Genomic DNA, 21,790 nt, shown 5'->3' with positions numbered 1-21,790 from the left:
TGTGTGTGTCAAATCAAATAAAACATTTTTGGTCACATACACATGGTTAGCAGATGTTATTGTGAGTGTAGCGAAATTTGTGTGTGTGTGTGTGTGTGTGTGTGTGTGTGTGTGTGTGTGTGTGTGTGTGTGTGTGTGTGTGTGTGTGTGTGTGTGTGTGTGTGTGTGTGTGTGTGTGTGTGTGTGTGTTTTCTCATCTCCTTCTCTCCCTGTCCTCTCCTTAGACTGTAGTTCCCTTGTTCTATTTTATACAAAATTCTATTCTACAATATTCTACCAATATTCTAGTCTATCCTTGAAGTTACTTTGCCTGTTTTGCCCTACCAAGCAAAGGCAGTAACTGCTCATAGCGTAGAGCCCCCCCCAACAAAAATATTTACCTTGGTTTCACAGTAAATGTATGCAGTTACTGCTAACATGACCCCCATTTTCTCCGAAACACAATACAATAGAGGATACTCATCCACATGATTAAGCATGTATTTAATGCAGCAAAAACCATACATTGCTATATGGTTAAAACCTCTAGGGGACCCCCTTCCCATTCTCATCCCGGTAACGGGATTGCTTGACAAGATAGCAAAAATCTAATAATTTCAATTTCTCAAACAATCAACTATTTTACACCATTTGAAAGATAAACATCTCCTTAATCCAACCACGTTGTCCGATTTCAAAAAGGCTTTACAGCGAAAGCATAAAGTTAGATTATGTTAGGACAGTACATAGACAAAAAATTACACACAGCCATTTTCAATGCAAGGACAGGCGTCACCAAAAGCAGAAAACCAGCTAAAATTATGCACTAACCTTTGACAATCTTCATCAGATGACACTCCTAGGACATTATGTTGGACAATACATGCCTTTTTTGTTCTATCAAGTTCATATTTATATCCAAAAAGAGCATTTTACATCGGCGCGTGACGTTCAGAAAATGTATTTCCCCCAAAACTGCCGGTGAATCAGTACTAAAATGTACAAAAATACTCGTCATAAACGTTGATAAAATATTAAACTGTTATTCAAAGAATTATATATTAACATCTCCTGAATGCAACCGCATTGACAGATTTCAAAATAACTTTACTGGGAAAGCACACTTTGCAATAATCTGAGTACTGTGCTCAAAAAAATACACTACGCAATACAGATAGCCGCCATTTTGGAGTCATCTAAATGCATAAATAGCATTAGAAATATTTACTTACCTTTAATAATCTTCATCAGAAGGCACTTACAGGAATCCCAGGTCCACCACAAATGTTGTTTTGTTCGATAAAGTTCATAATTTATGTCCAAATAACTCCTTGTTGTTCGCGCGTTCAGTTCAGCTACTCCGAATGTAGGAAGCGCGCGGAAAATGTGACGACGAAAAGTAAAAAAAAAACTCTTTACGTTCGTTCAAACATGTCAAACGTTGTATAGCATCAATCTTTAGGGCCTTTAGAACGTGAAGATTCTGTAATATTTCAACCGGACCATTCCTGTGTCTTGAAAAACGTTTTGGAACAGAGCTTCCTCTCTCGTGAATGCGCGCCAATGAAGTGATGTCCTTCCCTGGGTGACCAACTTCCCAGCCTTCTCATTCGGTCTATGTTCATCATAGACGCCTCAAACAACTTTCTAAAGACTGTTGACATCTAGTGGAAGCCTTAGGAAGTGCAAAATGAATCATTAGTCACTGTGTGTTCCATTGGCAATGACTTGAAAAAAGCACAGGCACAAGATTTTCATTTCCTGCTTGTATTTTTCTCAGGTTTTGGCCTGCCATATGAGTTCTGTTATACTTACAGACACCATTCAAACAGTTTCAAAAACTTCAGAGTGTTTTCTATCCAAATCTGCATATTCTAGTTTCTGGGCCAGAGTAGTAACCTGTTCAAATTGGGTACGTTTTTCATCCGGCTGTGAAAATACTGCCCCCTAGCCCAGACAGGTTTTAATGATACATCAGGGTACATAGAGGATGCTTCTATTCTATTCTATGCCAGAGGATCCTGGATCTCATTGCTTCCATGTCTGCTCACAGGCCACTCTGTTCTGGGCCAAACAAACTGTTGAGTGAAGCTGCACCATTGCTGGTTTCATAATTGATCCACAATTTTCAGGTGTTTTTACTTGTTAAATGACAGGACAAATACATTTGACTCTAATGATGGAAAGATATCCCATCTGTTTCTATAGTTCTTATAGTACTCACATAGTGTTCTAGCAGTAGTTGTTATAACGACAACAGTTTATATCCAAAACGCTACATCCACCAATTTTTCACAAATTTGTATTTTTCATCAGATATTATTGCTTATGGGTACCTTCATGTGTGTGTGTAAAATATGACTGTTCTCAGAATTTTATATTAAACAATTTTTTTTAGAAACGCTATATATCCATTGTTTAGCTAGAATGGAATGTTGGTATCCTGTTTATTTGACTGTGATGTGGTTGTCTCACCGAGCAATTTTAAGATGAAGGCCCTTACTGTAAGTCACTCTGGGTAGGATTATCTACTGAATGATTAAAATGTCAAAGGTAAATGTTTTACATACAGATCTCATATAACTGTATTTAGTTATTTATTTTTTATATATTGTCACATAGTGTGTACATTTCTTTATTCAAAATGTGGTTATTTGTTACATTTGACTGTACAAACTAGCAATACTTCTTATTCCTCTGAGAGTGAGGTGGATATATAGCATTTAGCATTTAGCATTTTGTCTCTGAAATGAAACCATCAAGTTAGGGATTTTAAACAAAATATCTGTCATTGAACAACTCCATGCCATGATTAGATAATGAAAAAAACACACCAATCTCTTTCATAATTTCCTAAAACAATAAAAGCTAATTTGCCAATATTTCTGAAAATTGATATATAGTGTTTTGGAATGGAACTTCAAATACATGTTAGGATATCCGGTGACTTACCTCTGCTCACCTCTTCTTGACCGGCTGTTGACCTATTGACCTATTGACCTATTGACCTTCTTGTACAGTCAGAGTAATGGGACTTCCTGGTATACCCTTGTGTAGTCTTAACATTCTATATACTCCCCTTGTCCTAAGGGTAAAAAAATGACCCGCCTTCACTAAACCCCTAAAATAAAGCAGCTTAAATCTATTTTGCATGAAGAAACAACCTGTCATTCATCACAAACGTTGTGAATATCTGGGTTTTCCCTCTTCACAATGCAGAAAGACTGCATTTAATCAGTGGATACCACTCGTTTTTATTACAACACACCTGTCATAATTGTTTTCTTTACTAAAGTAGAGGTTTATTATTATTATTATTATTGCTAAAGGTACTGCATAGGTGTAAACATTAATATTTTAGCAAGAGATAGCACTGCAGAAATGTGCAGAAAGTGGTTTTGAATGCATTTTATTGAAGGGAAACAATAACAGTCTTGAACTTTTTAGGCAACATAGTGACATATTCTTATATACAGTACAATGAGGAATTCATCTACAAAATACTTTTCTCCCATTTGTTTAACCTCTCTAGGGTAGGGGGCAGTATTTGCACGGCCGGATAAAAAACGTACCCGATTTAATCTGGTTATTACTACTGCCCAGAAGCTAGAATATGCATATCATTATTGGCTTTGGATAGAAAACACCCTAAAGTTTCTAAAACTGTTTGAATGGTGTCTGTGAGTATAACAGAACTCATATGGCAGGCAAAAACCTGAGAAGATTCCTTACAGGAAGTGCCCTCTCTGACCATTTCTTGGGCTTCTACACTCTCTTTATTGAAAACTGAGGATCTCTGCTGTAACGTGACACTTCCTACGGCTCCCATAGGCTCTCAGAAGGCGGCAAAACGCTGAATGATGCCTTTGCAGGCCCTGGCTGAAAAACAGTAGCGCATTTGGATAGTGGTCGATTAGAGAACAATGAGACTGAGGCGCGTGCACGAGGCGACACCATGTTTTTATATTTTCGTCTTTGAACGAAACCAGGGTTTCCCGGTCGGAATATTATCGCTTTTTTACGAGAAAAATCGCTTAAAAATTGATTTTAAACAGCGGTTGACATGCTTCGAAGTACGGTAATGGAATATTTAGAAAGGACTCATTACAATACTTGTTACACTGTAATTACTGGTCATTACTTAGTACTACAGGCACTGTAATGTCAAGGGTTTATGGTGGCGTAGTTAATGCACAATCATCAATAATCATAATCTCTGATACCCTATAAACAGGCACAATGGGGTCAATTACTGAAGACAGAGAGATTAACACACTTTAATTGAATCATGGGTTTGTTTGTTTTTTCACTGATTCGTTTAATAAGAACATTCTCACAGTTCTATTTTAGAATTTCACAGTTCAATCTGGATTCAGCCCTTTGTAAGTGATTGTATTGATTACGTTCCGTTTGATTGCTCAACAGTGGCCATTCCGTTCCCATAACAATTTAGCGAAGACATGTTCCAAAGACGACAGATTTTTATGATTCCTGGCTGGATTTGACAATGGGAAGGCTCCTGAGAGCCATCTTGGTCAGGTTGAGAGCATGTCTGTATTCCTGGATGGGTTGGGGAATTGGTTGACTAGGTAACATGACAATATCTCAAGGTGGGTTTTAATGAACCATGTTTTTAACCCCCTACCAGCAGTAATATGAGTAGCAGGTTTTAGACCTGATATGAGTAGCGTAGCTCAGAGCTACATAGGCCTGATGGCATGAGGTAAGACATGACACTCAATGCATTTTATGCACGCTTCGACAATAACAACACTGTGCTCCCAAGAACTCTAAGGCTTCATGCCACAATGACTACTACCCTGTAGCACTCACATCTGTAATCATGAAGTGCTTTGAGAGGCTGGTTACAGCACACATTAACTTCATCATCCCAGACACACTAGACCCATTCCAATTTGCATACCTTCCCAACGGATCCATAGACAACGTAATCTCAATTGCACTCCACACTGCCCTCACTCACCAAGATAAGAGGAGTACCTACAGTATGTTTATTTTACCAGGTAAGTTGACTGAGAACACATTCTCATTTACAGCAACAACCTGGGGAAGAGTTTCAGGGGATAGGAGGGGGATGAATGAGCCAATTGTAAGCTGGGGATGATTAGGTGACCATGATGGGATGAGGAACAGCTTGGGAATTTAGCCAGGACACTGGAGTTAACACCCCTACTCTTACAATAAATGTAATGGGATCTTTAATGACCTCAGAGAGTCAGGACACTCGTTTAACATCCCATCCAAAAGACAGCACCCTACACAGGGCAGTGTCCCCAATTACAGCCCTGGGGCATTGGGATATTTTTTAGACCAGAAGAAAGAGTGCCTCCTACTGGCCCTCCAACACCACTTCCAGCAGCATCTGGTCTCCCATCCAGGGACTGACCAGGACCAACCTTGCTTAGCTTCAGAAGCAAGCCAGCAGTGGGATGCAGGGTGGTATGCTACTGGCTTGTGTAAATGCTGTTTATTGACCACAGCTCAGCGTTCAACACAATTGTCCCTTCCAACTTCGTCACCAAGCTTAGGACCCTGGGACTGAACACCTCCCTCTGCAACTTGATCCTGGACTTCCTGACGAGCCGACCCTAGGTGGTGAGGGTAGACAACCTCATCTCCGCCACACTGATCCTCAACACGGGGGCCCTACAGGGGTGTGTGCTTGGTCCCCTCCTGTACTAATTTCTAAAGACAGCCATAGACTGTTCTCTCTGCTTCCGCACCAAGCCGTACCGGTGTATCAAGTCTGACACCAACAGGCTCCTGAACAGCTTCTATCCCCATGCCATAAGACTGCTAAATAGTTAACTAAATAGCAAATAAATTGGCTAAACGGACTATCTAAGTTTACCCTTATTTTTGCAATGTCTCTATGCACACTCACAGGTACAGGACACTATGCACGCTGGCTCACCAACACACCAACACACACACACAAACTCACTTCATTTCCTCATATTTGTTCTACCTTATGTTATTTTTAGGTATTACATTGTTATTGATTACACCATTGTTGGGTTTAGAGCTTGCAAGAAAGGCACTGTGCACATGACATTAAAAACTTCAAACATGGATCACAAACAGATGTCACACTCTGCATTTGAAGAGGATTTACACTGTTAGATATAGAGAGGATTTACACTGTCAGATATGGAGAGGATTTACATTGTTAGATATAGAGAGGATTTACACTGTTAGATATAGAGAGGATTTACACTGTCAGATATGGAGAGGATTTACATTGTTAGATATAGAGAGGATTTACACTGTTAGATATAGAGAGGATTTACACTGTCAGATATGGAGAGGATTTACACTGTCAGATATGGAGAGGATTTACACTGTCGGATATGGAGAGGATTTACACTGTCAGATATGGAGAGGATTTACACTGTCAGATATGGAGAAATTTTACACTGTCAGATATGGAGAGGATTTACACTGTCAGATATAGAGAGGATTTACACTGTTAGATATGGAGATGATTTACACTGTCAGATATAGAGAGGATTTACACTGTCAGATATGGAGAGGATTTACACTGTCAGATATGGAGAGGATTTACACTGTCAGATATGGAGAGAATTTACACTGTCAGATATGGAGAGGATTTACACTGTCAGATATAGAGAGGATTTACACTGTCAGATATGGAGAGGATTTACACTGTCAGATATGGAGAGGATTTACACTGTCAGATATGGAGAGGATTTACACTGTCAGATATAGAGAGGATTTACACTGTCAGATATGGAGAGGATTTACACTGTCAGATATAGAGAGGATTTACACTGTCAGATACGGAGAGGATTTATAATGTCAGATATGGAGAGGACCCTTGGGAGTTCAGGCATGAACACACACATACGGATGCAAACACACACACACACACACACACACACACACACACACACACACACACACACACACACACACACACACACACACACACACACACACACACACACACACCTAAGACAACAGCACAGCATGGCAACAACACATGACAACACAGCATGGTAGCAACACAACATGGCAGCAGCACAACATGGTAGCAGCACAAAACCTGGTACTGTTCAAACATTGAGGACAGACAACAGCACAAAGGGCAAGAAGGTAGTTTGACAAAAATACATCACACGAAGCAGCCACAACTGTCAGTAAGAGTGTCCATGATTGAGTCTTTGAATTTGAGATTGAGATAAAACTGTCCAGTTTGAGTGTTTGTTGCAGCTCATTCCAGTCGCTATCTGCAGTGAACTGAAAAGAGTAGAAACCCAGGGATGTTTGCTTTGGGAACCTTTAACAGAATGTGACTGGCAAAACGGGTGTTGTATGTGGAGGATGAGGGCTGCAGTAGATATCTCAGATAGGGGGGAGTGAGGCTAAGAGGGTTCTTTATTTAACTAATAAACAAACTTTTCTTAACTAATAAACAAACTAATAAAGACCAAATAGTATCAGCATAGTTGCTGTTATCATGAGTGATTTAATAATAATTATAATAATAATTGAACCAAAATGTCTTAACCACCCTCCTCCCCTCCTCCCCTCTCTTCATCTCATTCCCCTCTTCTCATTTCTCTCCTCTGCTTCTCTCCCGTTTCCATCCCTTTCATCATTCACACTTCTTTCCTCCCTCCTTCCCTCCTCCCCTCCCTCACAACGAGGCAGCTCTCCTCCTCCTCTCCCCCTCCCTCTCTTTCCCCTCCTCCTCCTCCTCTCTTTCCCCTCCCTCTCTTCCCCTCCTCCTCCTCTCCCCCTCCCTCTCTTTCCCCTCCTCCTCCTCCTCTCTTTCCCCTCCCTCTCTTCCCCTCCTCCTCCTCTCCCCCTCCCTCTCTTTCTCCTCTCCCCCGCCCTCTCTTTCCCCTCCTCTTCCTCCTCTCCCCCTCCCTCTCTTTCCCCTCCTCCTCCTCTCCCCTCCCTCTCTTTCCCCTCTTCCTCCTCTCCCCCTCCCTCTTTCCCCTCCTCCTCCTCCTCTCCCCCTCCCTCTCTTTCCCCTCCTCCTCCTCTCCCCTCCCTCTCTTTCCCCTCTTCCTCCTCTCCCCCTCCCTCTCTTTCCCCTCCTCCTGCTCTCCCCCTCCCTCTCTTTCCCCTCCCTCTCTTTCCCCTCCTCCTGCTCTCCCCCTCCCTCTCTTTCCCCTCCTCCTCCTCTCCCCCTCCCTCTCTTTCCCCTCCTCCTCTCTTTCCCATCCCTCTCTTTCCCCTCCTCCTCCTCTCCCCCTCCCTCTTTCCCCTCCTCCTGCTCTCCCCCTCCCTCTCTTCCCCTCCTCCTCTCCCCCTCCCTCTCTTTCCCCTCCTCCTGCTCTCCCCCCCTCTCTTTCCCCTCCTCCTCTTCTCCCCCTCCCTCTCATTCCCCTCCTCCTCCTCCTCTCCCCCTCCCTCTCTTTCCCCTCCTCCTCCTCTCTTTCCCCTCCCTCTCTTTCCCCTCCTCCTCCTCTCCCCCTCCCTCTCTTTCCCCTCCTCCTCCTCTCTTTCCCCTCCCTCTCTTTCCCCTCCTCCTCCTCTCCCCCTCCCTCTCTTTCCCCTCTTCCTCCTCTCCCCCTCCCTCTCTTTCCCCTCCTCTTCCTCCTCCCTCTCTTTCCCCTCCTCCTCCTCCTCTCCCCCTCCCTCTCTTTCCCCTCCTCCTCTCCCCTCCCTCTCTTTCCCCTCTTCCTCCTCTCCCCCTCCCTCTCTTTCCCCTCCTCCTCCTCCTCTCCCCCTCCCTCTCTTTCCCCTCCTCCTCTCTTTCCCCTCCCTCTCTTTCCCCTCCTCCTCCTCTCCCCTCCCTCTCTTTCCCCTCCTCCTGCTCCCCCCCTCCCTCTCTTCCCCTCCTCCTCCTCCTCTCCCCCTCCCTCTTTTTCCCCTCCTCCTCCTCCCCCCCTCCCTCTCTTTCCCCTCCTCCTCCTCTCCCCCTCCCTCTCTTTCCTCCCCCTCCTCCTCTCCCCCTCCCTTGTCCTGTCACACTGTTTACGTGAAGTGATTCCTTGGCAGCGAGACTCTGCTGACTGATTAACTCCAGCAGATGGAGAGAGCAGATCTCTCTCTTCCTCCTTCTCTCGCTCCATTTCTCTCTCCGTCTGTCTCTCTCTCCATCTGTCTCTCGCTCTGTCTCTCTCTCTTTCCACCCTGTGTGTTCCCTCATGCCCCATTTGGAGTGGACAACACACGCCTGCGTTTGTGTCTCCTCTGCGTGAGTTTGACTGAGTCTGAGGCTTTGAGCGGTAGCTTTTCTCCCTGTCAGCTCATCTCTAAGCGGACTCACTGACTGGATCATCCCACTGATTCCCCACCTACAGGTATGGTGTCATTCTGTGTGTTTATTGTTGAGACTAATTTACTTCAATTAAAGTGTGTGTGTCGGGTTGCTAGGTTCTCTCAAGTAAGTGTGTGTGTGTTCAGTAGGTATGTTTGTTCGATAGGTCTGTGTGTTCATTAGGTCTGTGTGCTCAATAGGTCTGTGTGCTCAATAGGTCTGTGTGCTCAATAGGTCTGTGTGCTCAATAGGTCTGTGTGTTCATTAGGTCTGTGTGCTCAATAGGTCTGTGTGTTCAATATGTCTGTGTGTTCAGTATGTCTGTGTGTGCAGTATGTCTGTGTGTTCAATAGGTCTGTGTACTCAATAGGTCTGTGTACTCAATAGGTCTGTGTACTCAATAGGTCTGTGTTTTTTACTACTTTCTCTAGAGCTGTTTGTAAGTTACAAAGTCTGACACAATTGTTGAGACTCATTCTCTTCAGTTGAAGGGACTGAGGGTGTATTAGTTCTGTCGCTAAGTTTTTTAAGGTATGGAGTGTGTGTGTGTGTGTGTGTGTGTGTGTGTGTGTGTGTGTGTGTGTGTGTGTGTGTGTGTGTGTGTGTGTGTGTGTGTGTGTGTGTGTGTGTGTGTGTGTGTGTGTGTGTGTGTGTGTGTGTCTCACACAAAGTGTGTGCGGTGTATTAAAGCTGCAATCCTTCATGGTGAAACAGCCACATTTGTTGGTGTAATTACAACAACATTTACATGTTAGTCATTTAGCAAATGCTCTTATCCAGACTGACTTACAGTAGGGAAGTAGGGAAGTAGAGCATACATTTTCATACTGAAATACAGTTTCAAAATACAGCAAACACAGTCTTTGCCCTGCTTGTAAGACCTTAAGTATACAATTAATATAAAATATAACTGTTATCTGTATCAAATCAATATCAAATATAACAGTTATCTGTATCCAATCAATATATAAGATAACAGTTATCTGTATCCAATCAATATCGAAGATAATAGTTATCTGTATCCAATCAATATCAAATATAACAGTTATCTGTATCCAATCAATATCGAAGATAATAGTTATCTGTATCCAATCAATATCAAAGATAACAGTTATCTACATCCAATCAATATTGAAGATAACAGATATCTGCATCCAATCAATATCAAATATAACAGTTATCTGTATCCAATCAATATCGAAGATAACAGTTATCTGTATCCAATCAATATCAAAGATAACAGTTATCTGCATCCAATCAATATCAAAGATAACAGATATCTGTATCCAATCAATATCAAAGATAACAGATATCTGTATCCAATCAATCCCTTTGGAAAACCTGAACATGTGTCTTTTGTCAGGTTGTATTGACCAAGCTTGATGGAAAGAATTTGACCAGGGTTCATTTTAAATTCAATATGACTTCCTCAACAGTAGAGGGAACAAATAAAGTTAAATACACAGCTGAAATTCAGAAGGATGTCCTCGGGTAGAGAGTGAAAGGCTTTGTTTAAATCAAATACTCCTGCATGTGACTGATACACAAACTAAATTAGAACAAGTCAAACAGAGATATTCTCAGGTTAGCTTAGTAACTTCCTTTGATTTTAGAGATGAAATCTCTAACCCCGTTAGGGTTCAAATCCCCGACGGGGAGGAAGGAGTAGGCTTGTCTCAGAGCAGCGCGAAACGGTGCTAAAATAGTTGTAGGCTTTTGCTTCTAACTTCAATATGCTCTTTAAATAAATAAGACCTACACCATTTTTAACAGTATATCTACAAATATTTTTTTCAATGATGTGACTCTCCGCCAATAATTATATTTAAAGGATTGTAGGACTCTATATTAATATCTAAGGGGCATTTTCCGTTAGGATCTATGAGAATATCTGGGAATATCTAAGGGGCTTTTATATAATACTAAATTAATTAATAATAATAATTGCTTTGTTTAAAAAGTAACGCTATTTTGGTGATTTCGTTTTCATTTAACCTAGAGTGAGCGAGGAAAAAGGCAATTCTTGAACATGGGGTGAGATATTCTCACTAATTTGTAAATAACCGCAGTTTGTTATTTAGAGTTATTTATTTCTGGAGAAACCTAACTTGATTATTTAGCAGACATCACTTGCTTATATTCAGTCAACACATATTTTTTGAATATCATGGAATTGTCATATCCTGACCAGTGAAAAGGGTCAGTTGCCATTGTAGAATGGTCAGGGCGTGGCAGGGGGGTTGTTTTGTGTGTTTTGGGGTTTGTTTGTTTCCAGGGGAATGTGTTCTAGTTTTCACTTTCTATGTTTCGTTTTTCAGGTTTGGCCGAGTATGGTTTCCAATCAGAGGCAGGTGTCTTTCGTTGTCTCTGATTGGAAGCCATACTTAGGCAGCCTGTTTTCCTTTGGGTTTTGTGGGTGGTTGTTTTTCGTATAGTCGTTGTACCTTACGGAACTGTTGTTCGTCGTTTGTTTATTTTGTTTAAGTGTTCTCTCATAATAAAAGAAGATGAGCACTCAACACGCTGCGCCTTGGTCCAATCCTTTCGATGCATGTGACAAGAATATTTGAACATTTTCGTATCTCCATGTTTGTCTCAGAGCAGCGCGAAACGGTGCTGAAATAGACGTCCACAGTGGGAAGGCTATGTATTCTGTGCCCACTCATGGTATCTCTCTTTGTTTGGTTACACATCCTTGGAATAGCAGAACAGCATAACGGTCTGGGCGGCCCTTGCTGTGCCTGGTGAGCAGTTGGTCAAGTTATGTTGTCAGAAGAGGAATGGAAATGTCAGGGTGAACCGACGACCTGATGAACCCACCAGGTATGTTGACTCTGCCTGTCTGAGGTGGAGTTCCAGAGCTTACAGGTGTGCCTGGCATGGATTGTGACATGGATCTCGTTCCTCGCCACTTTCAACGCCTGAGTGAGTCAACGATTCTAATGATTCGTCTAACAAACAAAGAACGTTGCGTCCTGCAGGCCCAGGCGTGGATCAAAGCTGGCGAGACATTAAATAACGTCATCGTCAGAGACGAATCAACCATGACCCTTGAGCAATTTGGTCAAAATTGCTACAGAAAAAAAGGAATAAGATCAAGAAGATTAACGAAAGCATAAAGATGTTGGTGAAGAAATGCTGTTTTGAGTTAGAACTGTAACACTTTAGAGTACTTAAGCATCAAATACATTGCAAGTTGAGGGATTTTCACAGCAGTAGCCGGGCTATAAAAAGTATATTGTCCTGCTAATAGGAAACATTTGCATGATGGGCTACATTCTTTATTGTCGCACAATGTCACACATAGTTTGTATCTACCTTTCCAATTACTTTTAGAGTTTGGGATTTACAAATGTGCGCTTTTAATTATTAGTTACATTGTTTTAGTTCGAACGTACAGACTTTTTTTCTTTAAATGATTGTTTTATGTAGGATGCTACATTTTTCACCAGTTGCAATTGTAAGTAGGCCTAATTTTAAAAATCCTACTTCTATTTGGCTGTTAAGCCTCATAGCCTACCTCAGCCAGTTAACTTATTTTATATAGGTCTAGGCTCCGAAGAGATAGACTCCAATTAAGCCCTAATGTTGTTTGTAAAGTCAAATTAAAATGAAGATTATTGTTGAAATGAATTGCTCGACTGGTGTCGGTTTTCTCCATCTGTTGGTGTGCAACACCTGCATAACAAGTTAGCTATATTTTCAGCACCAGCCACTGTTCACCTCCTATTGATTGCACTGTGGTTGCCACCAGTTGTTTTTTCAATTGAACCTGTATTTAACTAGGCAAGCCAGGTAAGAACAAATTCTTATTTACAATGAAGGCCTACCACGGCCAAACCCGGATGACGCTGGGCCAATTGTGCACCGCCCTATGGCACTCCCAATCATGGTCAGATGTGATACAGCCTGAATTTGAACCAGGGACTGTAGTAAAGCCTCTTGCACCGAGATGCAGTGCCTTAGACCGCTGCGCACTCGGGAGCCATGATATGTATATATATATATATATATATTTTTTTTTTTTTTCAGAACACTAACCGTGTTTAGGTAGATGCGTGTGTAGGTAGATGTGGAAAGAGAGATACAAATGATTTGTTGCAAGTTGGGGAGGGAGTGGGGTTCACACCTAGCTAGTGGGGTTTACACCTAGCTAGTGGGGTTTACGCCTAGCTAGTGGGGTTTACGCCTAGCTAGTGGGGTTTACGCCTAGCTAGTGGGGTTTACGCCTAGCTAGTGGGTTTTACACCTAGCTAGTGGGGTTCACACCTAGCTAGTGGGGTTCACACCTAGCTAGTGGGGTTCACACCTAGCTAGTGGGGTTTACACCTAGCTAGTGGGGCTCACACCTAGCTAGTGGGGTTCACACCTAGCTAGTGGGGTTCACACCTAGCTAGTGGGGTTCACACCTAGCTAGTGGGGTTCACACCTAGCTAGTGGGGTTCACACCTAGCTAGTGGGGTTTACACCTAGCTAGTGGGGTTTACACCTAGATAGTGGGGTTTACACCTAGCTAGTGGGGTTTACACCTAGATAGTGGGGTTTACACCTAGCTAGTGGGGTTTACACCTAGCTAGTGGGGTTTACACCTAGCTAGTGGGGTTCACACCTAGCTAGTGGGGTTTACACCTAGCTAGTGGGGTTGACACCTAGCTAGTGGGGTTCACACCTAGCTAGTGGGGTTCACACCTAGCTAGTGGGGTTCACACCTAGCTAGTGGGGTTTACACCTAGCTAGTGGGGTTCACACCTAGCTAGTGGGGTTTACACCTAGCTAGTGGGGTTTACACCTAGCTAGTGGGGGTCACACCTAGCTAGTGGGGGTCACACCTAGCTAGTGGGGTTCACACCTAGCTAGTGGGGTTCACACCTAGCTAGTGGGGTTCACACCTAGCTAGTGGGGTTCACACCTAGCTAGTGGGGTTTACACCTAGCTAGTGGGGTTCACACCTAGCTAGTGGGGTTCACACCTAGCTAGTGGGGTTCACACCTAGCTAGTGGGGTTTACACCTAGCTAGTGGGGTTCACACCTAGCTAGTGGGGTTCACACCTAGCTAGTGGGGTTTACACCTAGCTAGTGGGGTTTACACCTAGCTAGTGGGGTTCACACCTAGCTAGTGGGGTTCACACCTAGCTAGTGGGGTTCACACCTAGCTAGTGGGGTTTACACCTAGCTAGTGGGGTTCACACCTAGCTAGTGGGGTTTACACCTCGGCTAATAGACAATTCTTTAGTCAAGGTTGAATAGTCTATTGATCAGCTAATAGCCCATCCTGCTACGCTTGTGAAAAACGAGTAATAATACTTTTCCCCCTTTCCACGTTCAAGATTCCAATTGATAAAGTGTTTTTAGACACAATCTGCCCCAACCCCAATTAATACATTTGAGAACAGTCGATAACGTGCTGGACTTCGGGCTAGAATGTTGAGGGTTGGAAACCTGCTCCCTGCTTGTTTCATTACATTGTTATGCCAGTCTCAGAGCAAATAGCCTGGATTGTTACTCCCATCTGGTTCATCGCTCTCTTCCACGAGTCATTCAGTACGCTGTGGGCGTGCTGGCAGGATGTACTGTTTTATTCTGTATATATGAATTACAAATCAGCCTTTACTTCAATCATGTTTCTAGTCTATTATTTACAATGTGTAATCATTGATGTCCCAGGAGCAGGAGTGGTAAACACTGTTGAAGTGTATAATTGTAATACATACATACACACCGCATCATTCAAAGAAGGAGTTTGATACACCTTGTATTGGATATGACTGAAAGAATACGTGCTAAATAGCGATTTTCGTAAATTAACTTTATGACAGGGTAATAACCCTACATTAACTAACATATTCCTCTAAAAAAAACATTAAAAAAAAAAACATATTCCTCTCAATAGATTTTTTTGTTGCTTGACTCGTTATGACATTATGACTACTTATATTTGCTTCCCCCGTAATGTTTTGTCAGCCATCTTTGCTGAAGAAAGTCACCAGGGACAGGTGGCTCGCGTCAAATTCGTCATTGGAACCACTCGATGTGATTGGTCATATAAAAACCTTGTGACCTGAATGTATAATGAGTGCTCTAACTCCCCCTTGTGGTGGTCTGGAGCAATGAAGCTGTGACCCTGGGTACCTCTAAGTCCCGTGGTGTAAACTCAAAACCTTTAAAGGAGGAACCACTGTATGTCTGTTGGTTTGATTCTCTTCCACCAAGCATTGTAGGTAAACCTCTAAAAACGTCTAAAATGGATGCATTGTGTCTCCTCTCCTTTGATACCTTTGGAACTCAGTGTTAGTTTAGAACACTGACCTTTTCATCCATAGAACACACTCACAAAGATGTTCTCTTATTCCACTCTTGAGATTTTGTGTGGATTCTAAGTGAGTAGCCTGGTCCCAGATCTGAGTGATCTTTATTTAAATAATCTAATCTAAATCCTGACTGTTGTTGGCAGAGTATCCCAGATCTGAGTGATCTTTATTTAATCTAATCTAATCTAAATCTTGACTGTTGTTGGCAGAGTATCCCAGATCTGTGTGATCTTTATTTAATGTAATCTAATCTAATCTAAATCCTGACTGTTGTTGGCAGAGTATCCCAGATCTGAGTGATCTTTATTTAAATAATCTAATCTAAATCCTGACTGTTGTTGGCAGAGTATCCCAGATCTGTGTGATCTTTATTTAATGTAATCTAATCTAATCTAAATCCTGACTGTTGTTGGCATAGTATCCCAGATCTGAGTGATCTTTATTTAACTAATCTAATCTAAATCCTGACTGTTGTTCTTAGAGTATCCCACATGTCCTCAGAGAGAAGTTGGCTGGAACACAAACAGACCTGGAACAATGCAGGTTAGATTCAGAGTTTTTTTTTTCGAAACTTGATCATAACATGACTATTGTTTTCATAGTAGGTTATGGTGTCATAATGATGGTCAGAGAGGAGTTAGCTAAAGTACGAAACACATACATACCTGTCCTCTGACTAATTGTTATACCGTACAACAATTGTCATGAACAATGGAAAAACCCCTCAGAATCAGGGTAGTTTCCATAAAAATGGCTTCTTTCCTTCCTCACTTTTAATGGTTATGGCTAGAATGCATCCAGCTTTTGTCAAATTAAGGTCAAATCTTTTTTTGGTGCATTTTAGCTAACCTTAACCCTAACCCTTTTCTTAACCTTAACCTAATTCTCCTAACCTAAAACATGAATTATCCTAACCTGCTACGAAAAGTCAAATCTGACTTGAATTTGACAAAAGCTGAAGCCCGTCTAGGAATCTGGTGGCATTTAGAGTGATCAGGACAGCGTTTCCTGTCTCTGTGATGGAATCTGGTGGCATTTAGAGTGATCAGGACAGCGTTTCCTGTGTCTGTGATAGAATCTGGTGGCATTTAGAGTGATCAGGACAGCGTTTCCTGTGTCTGTGATGGAATCTGGTGGCATTTAGAGTGATCAGGACAGTGTTTCCTCTGTCTGTGATGGAATCTGGTGGCATTTAGAGTGACCAGGACAGCGTTTCCTCTGTCTGTGATGGAATCTGGTGGCATTTAGAGTGATCAGGACAGCGTTTCCTGTGTCTGTGATGGAATCTGGTGGCATTTAGAGTGATGTGGATGGCGTTTCCTGTGTCTGTGATAGAATCTGGTGGCATTTAGAGTGATCAGGACAGCGTTTCCTGTGTCTGTGATGGAATCTGGTGGCATTTAGAGTGATCAGGACAGCGTTTCCTCTGTCTGTGATGGAATCTGGTGGCATTTAGAGTGACCAGGACAGCGTTTCCTCTGTCTGTGATGGAATCTGGTGGCATTTAGAGTGATCAGGACAGCGTTTCCTGTCTCTGTGATGGAATCTGGTGGCATGTAGAGTGACCAGGACAGCGTTTCCTCTGTCTGTGATGGAATCTGGTGGCATTTAGAATGACCAGGACAGCGTTACCTCTGTCTGTGATGGAATCTAATTGGATGTTGAATAGCAGGTAGAGCCTAGAGCTCAGGGATGACACCAACCAGATCACTATCTCACTGTTCTGGTAGTGTACTACTGCTGATATGGACACACACACACACACACACCCATAGGGACTAACTCAATGTATAAGTCTGCCATTTGTTGTGTGGAATGCACAGGTTTGATCTATAAGTGTATCTATCATTTCAAGCTAATTGTGGATTTAGCCTTTATGTTGTAGGTACTTGATGGATGTGGTGATATGTTTCAACACAGATGTTTCTACTGTCCCATATAAACCTGGAGCTACATACAGAATGGAGAGTTTGGTCCTCATATCCTATACTAACTACCCGTTCATACATAATACCTACTGTCAATCTCAATGGAAATCACACTAAATATTGTTTGCATTTCAATAATATAATAATATATTTCATGTACAATATGCCATTTAGCAGACACTTTGAAGCAAAGCGACTTACATAAGTGTGTACCTTCATATGGATGGTGCTGGTCTTTCTAAGATCAAAAGGTCTGGTTACTGGCTGATCCAGTAAATGATGGAAACCTTTGTTTGTTGTTTTTTGAATGTAATATATATATATATATATATATATATATATATATATATATATATATATATATATATATATATATCACAGTCTTGTTAGCATTCCTCTCAATGACAGTGGTGCAGAAGTAGGATGCTATGGCCTATGAGTGTGAAAGGAAGTAGTTGCTGTATCTGGTAAATATACTGCTCAAACAAATAAAGGGAACACTTAAACAACACATCCTAGATCTGAATGAAAGAAATAATCTTATTAAATACTTTTTTCTTTACATAGTTGAATGTGCTGACAACAAAATCACACAAAAATAATCAATGGAAATCCAATTTATCAACCCATTGAGGTCTGGATTTGGAGTCACACTCAAAATTAAAGTGGAAAACCACACTACAGGCTGATCCAACTTTGATGTAATGTCCTTAAAACAAGTCAAAATGAGGCTCAGTAGTGTGTGTGGCCTCCATGTGCCTGTATGACCTCCCTACAACACCTGGGCATGCTCCTGATGAGGTGGCGGATGGTCTCCTGAGGGATCTCCTCCCAGACCTGGACTAAAGCATCCGCCAACTCCTGGACAGTCTCTGGTGCAACGTGGCGTTGGTGGATGGAGCGAGACATGATGTCCCAGATGTGCTCAATTGGATTCAGGTCTGGGGAACGGGCGGGCCAGTCCATAGCATCAATGCCTTCCTCTTGCAGGAACTGCTGACACACTCCAGCCACATGAGGTCTAGCATTGTCTTGCATTAGGAGGAACCCAGGGCCAACCGCACCAGCATATGGTCTCACAAGGGGTCTGAGGATCTCATCTCGGTACCTAATGGCAGTCAGGCTACCTCTGGCGAGCACATGGAGGGCTGTGCGGCCCCCCAAAGAAATGCCACCCTACACCATGACTGACCCACCGCCAAACCGGTCATGCTGGAGGATGTTGCAGGCAGCAGAACGTTCTCCATGGCGTCTCCAGACTCTGTCACGTCTGTCACGTGCTCAGTGTGAACCTGCTTTCATCTGTGAAGAGCACAGGGCGCCAGTGGCAAATTTGCCAATCTTGGTGTTGTCTGGCAAATGCCAAATGTCCTGCATGGTGTTGTGCTGTATGCACAACCCTCACCTGTGGACGTCGGGCCCTCATACCACCCTCATGGAGTCTGTTTCTGACCGTTTGAGCAGACACATGCACATTTGTGGCCTGCTGGAGGTCATTTTGCAGGGCTCTGGCAGTGCTTCTCCTGCTCCTCCTTGCACAAAGGTGGAGGTAGCGGTCCTGCTGCTGGGTTGTTGCCCTCCTACGGCCTCCTCCACATCTCCTGATGTACTGGCCTGTCTCCTGGTAGCGCCTCCATGCTCTGGACACTACGCTGACAGACATAGCAAACCTTCTTGCCACAGCTCGCATTGATGTGCCATCCTGGATGAGCTGCACTACCTGAGCCACTTGTGTGGGTTGTAGACTCCGTCTCATGCTACCACTAGAGTGAAAGCACCGCCAGCATTCAAAAGTGACCAAAACATCAGCCAGGAAGCATAGGAACTGAGAAGTGATCTGTGGTTACCACCTGCAGAACCACTCCTTTATTGGGGGTGTCTTGCTAATTGCCTATAATTTCCACCTAGTTGTCTATTCCATTTGCACAACAGCATGTGAAATTTATTGTCAATCAGTGTTGCTTCCTAAGTGGACAGTTTGATTTCACAGAAGTGTGATTGACTTGGAGTTACATTGTGTTGTTTAAGTGTTCCCTTTATTTTTTTTAGCAGTGTATTTTGTTCTTATTGTTGCAACACAAACAAGAGAATAGATTTAGAAAGAGGAAGCCATCAGGGGGATTTCTGTAAGTATTCTAATAGCCGAGTCTAATAGAAGAGTCTAATAGCCCAGTCTAATAACCCAGTCTAATAACCCAGTCTAATAGCCCAGTCTAATAGCCCAGTCTAATAGCCCAGTCTAATAGCCCAGTCTAATAGCCCAGTCAAGTAGCCCAGTCAAGTAGCCCAGTCTAATAACCCAGTCTAATAGCCCAGTCTAACAGCCCAGTCAAGTAGCCCAGTCAAGTAGCCCAGTCTAGTAGCCCAGTCTAGTAGCCCAGTCTAGTAGCCCAGTCTAATAACCCAGTCTAATAACCCAGTCTAATAGCACAGTCTAATAACCCAGTCTAGTAGCCCAGTCTAGTAGCCCAGTCTAATAACCCAGTCTAATAACCCAGTCTAATAGCACAGTCTAATAACCCAGTCTAGTAGCCCAGTCTAGTAGCCCAGTCTAATAACCCAGTCGGTATGTGCTAGTGTCTATGTAAATATTGTTTGCATTACTTTCAGAATGACAGCCTGTCGACAGATGAAGAAAATGTAGTCTACTGTTCGTAGTAGATGAACAGGTCTGGATTCAGTAAATGTAACTAACAGAATCGGTGACATCTGGAAGCTATCAGGGGGTATTTCAGGTTCAGTATTCTATTATCAGTCTTCATCTGTATGACATAGCTCTCTAATCCAGGTTACATAGCTGGACCTCATCAAACAGAAACACTATGACTCCGTCCCAAATAGCACGCTGTTCCTTATATAGTGTAGTACTGTTGACCAGAGTGCCTAGTGCATTATGTAGGGACACAGTCTACGCCCGCTTAACATAACACGAGAGATGGCTAGCTGGAAGCAGCCTGGCTCTTTTGAAAAACATAGCATGGTAAAGTGATAGTTCACTCAAAACTTCAAGGTATATGTAATGTTTTCGGACCTAAAATAATGCTGAGATGTGTCCATGTTTCATGCCTGTTGTCTAACTATAGTCTATGCCTCTTTGGAGTGAACTATCAATGATCTGTACAATAGTCTGGGTCAGTAGAGGAGAGAATAGAGGAGAGAGTAGAGGAGAGAATAGAGGAGAGAATAGAGGAGAGAATAGAGAGAATAGAGGAGAGAATAGAGGAGAGAATAGAGGAGAGAATAGAGGAGAGAATAGAGGAGAGAATAGAGAGAATAGAGGAGAGAATAGAGAGAATAGAGGAGAGAATAGAGAGAATAGAGGAGAGAATTGAGAGGAGAATAGAGGAGAGAATAGAGAGAATAGAGAGAATAGAGAGAATAGAGGAGAGAATTGAGGAGAGAATAGAGGAGAGAATAGAGGAGAGAATAGAGGAGAGAATAGAGGAGAGAATAGAGAGAATAGAGGAGAGAATAGAGGAGAGATTAGAGAGAATAGAGGAGAGAATAGAGGAGAGAATAGAGAGAATAGAGGAGAGAATAGAGAGAATAGAGGAGAGAATGGAGGAGAGAATAGAGAGAATATAGGAGAGAATAGAGAGAATAGAGGAGAGAATAGAGAGAATAGAGGAGAGAATAGAGAGAATAGAGGAGAGAATAGAGAGAATAGAGGAGAGAATAGAGAGAATAGAGAGAATAGAGGAGAGAATAGAGGAGAGAATAGAGGTGAGAATAGAGGTGAGAATAGAGGAGAGAATAGAGGAGAGAATAGAGGAGAGAATAGAGGAGAGAATAGAGGAGAGAATTGAGGAGAGAATTGAGGAGAGAATAGAGGAGAGAATAGAGAGAATAGAGGAGAGAATAGATTTAGTCTACAGTTACAGACAGAGCTGTTAGTCTACAGTTACACAAAGTGAGCACACACACACACATGCACAAACCTCACTGAGGCTGAGACACAGAGGCTGCCACTGTGATTTCTGATGAGAGGAATCAGGCCACCTGAACAGATCCCTAAAGTAACCTCACCTTAAATGCAGCACTTTTCTCTCCTCATAAAGGATAGAAGGGGGATACCTAGTCAGTTGTACAACTGAATGCATCTTCCACATTTAACTCAACCCTCGGAATCAGAGAGGTTAAATCCACATCCACAGCACCCAGGGAACAGTGGGTTAACTGTCTTGTTCAGGGGCAGAATAACAGATGTTTACCTTGTCAGCTCTGGGATTCGATCCAGCAACCTTTCAGTTACTGGCCCAATGCTCTAACCACTAGGCTACCTGTCACCACTACACTCTAACCACTAGGTTACCTGTCAC

General features: G+C 42.7%; 1 protein-coding gene across 3 annotated transcripts in view; it reads left to right on the top strand.

The window, feature by feature from the left end:
* Positions 1 to 21,790, top strand: part of LOC106577881 (rho GTPase-activating protein 6) — a 134,595-nt gene that overhangs the window by 33,623 nt on the left and 79,182 nt on the right. Inside the window, exon 1 of one of the 3 annotated variants that reach the window (XM_014156301.3) lies at positions 8,992 to 9,278. The exons of the other annotated variants lie outside the window; for them this stretch is intronic. The gene's annotated coding sequence lies outside the window, so the exon portion shown is untranslated. Of the gene's footprint in view, positions 1 to 8,991; positions 9,279 to 21,790 lie in introns of those variants that run through there. 3 annotated transcript variants of the gene reach the window in all.

The sequence above is a fragment of the Salmo salar genome, chromosome 18 (assembly GCF_965601325.2).
Source record: "Salmo salar chromosome 18, fSalSal1, whole genome shotgun sequence".
Classification (NCBI taxonomy): domain Eukaryota; kingdom Metazoa; phylum Chordata; class Actinopteri; order Salmoniformes; family Salmonidae; genus Salmo; species Salmo salar.
The sequence above is the reverse complement of the archived record's forward strand: the minus strand, read 5'-3'. Positions and strand labels throughout refer to the sequence as shown.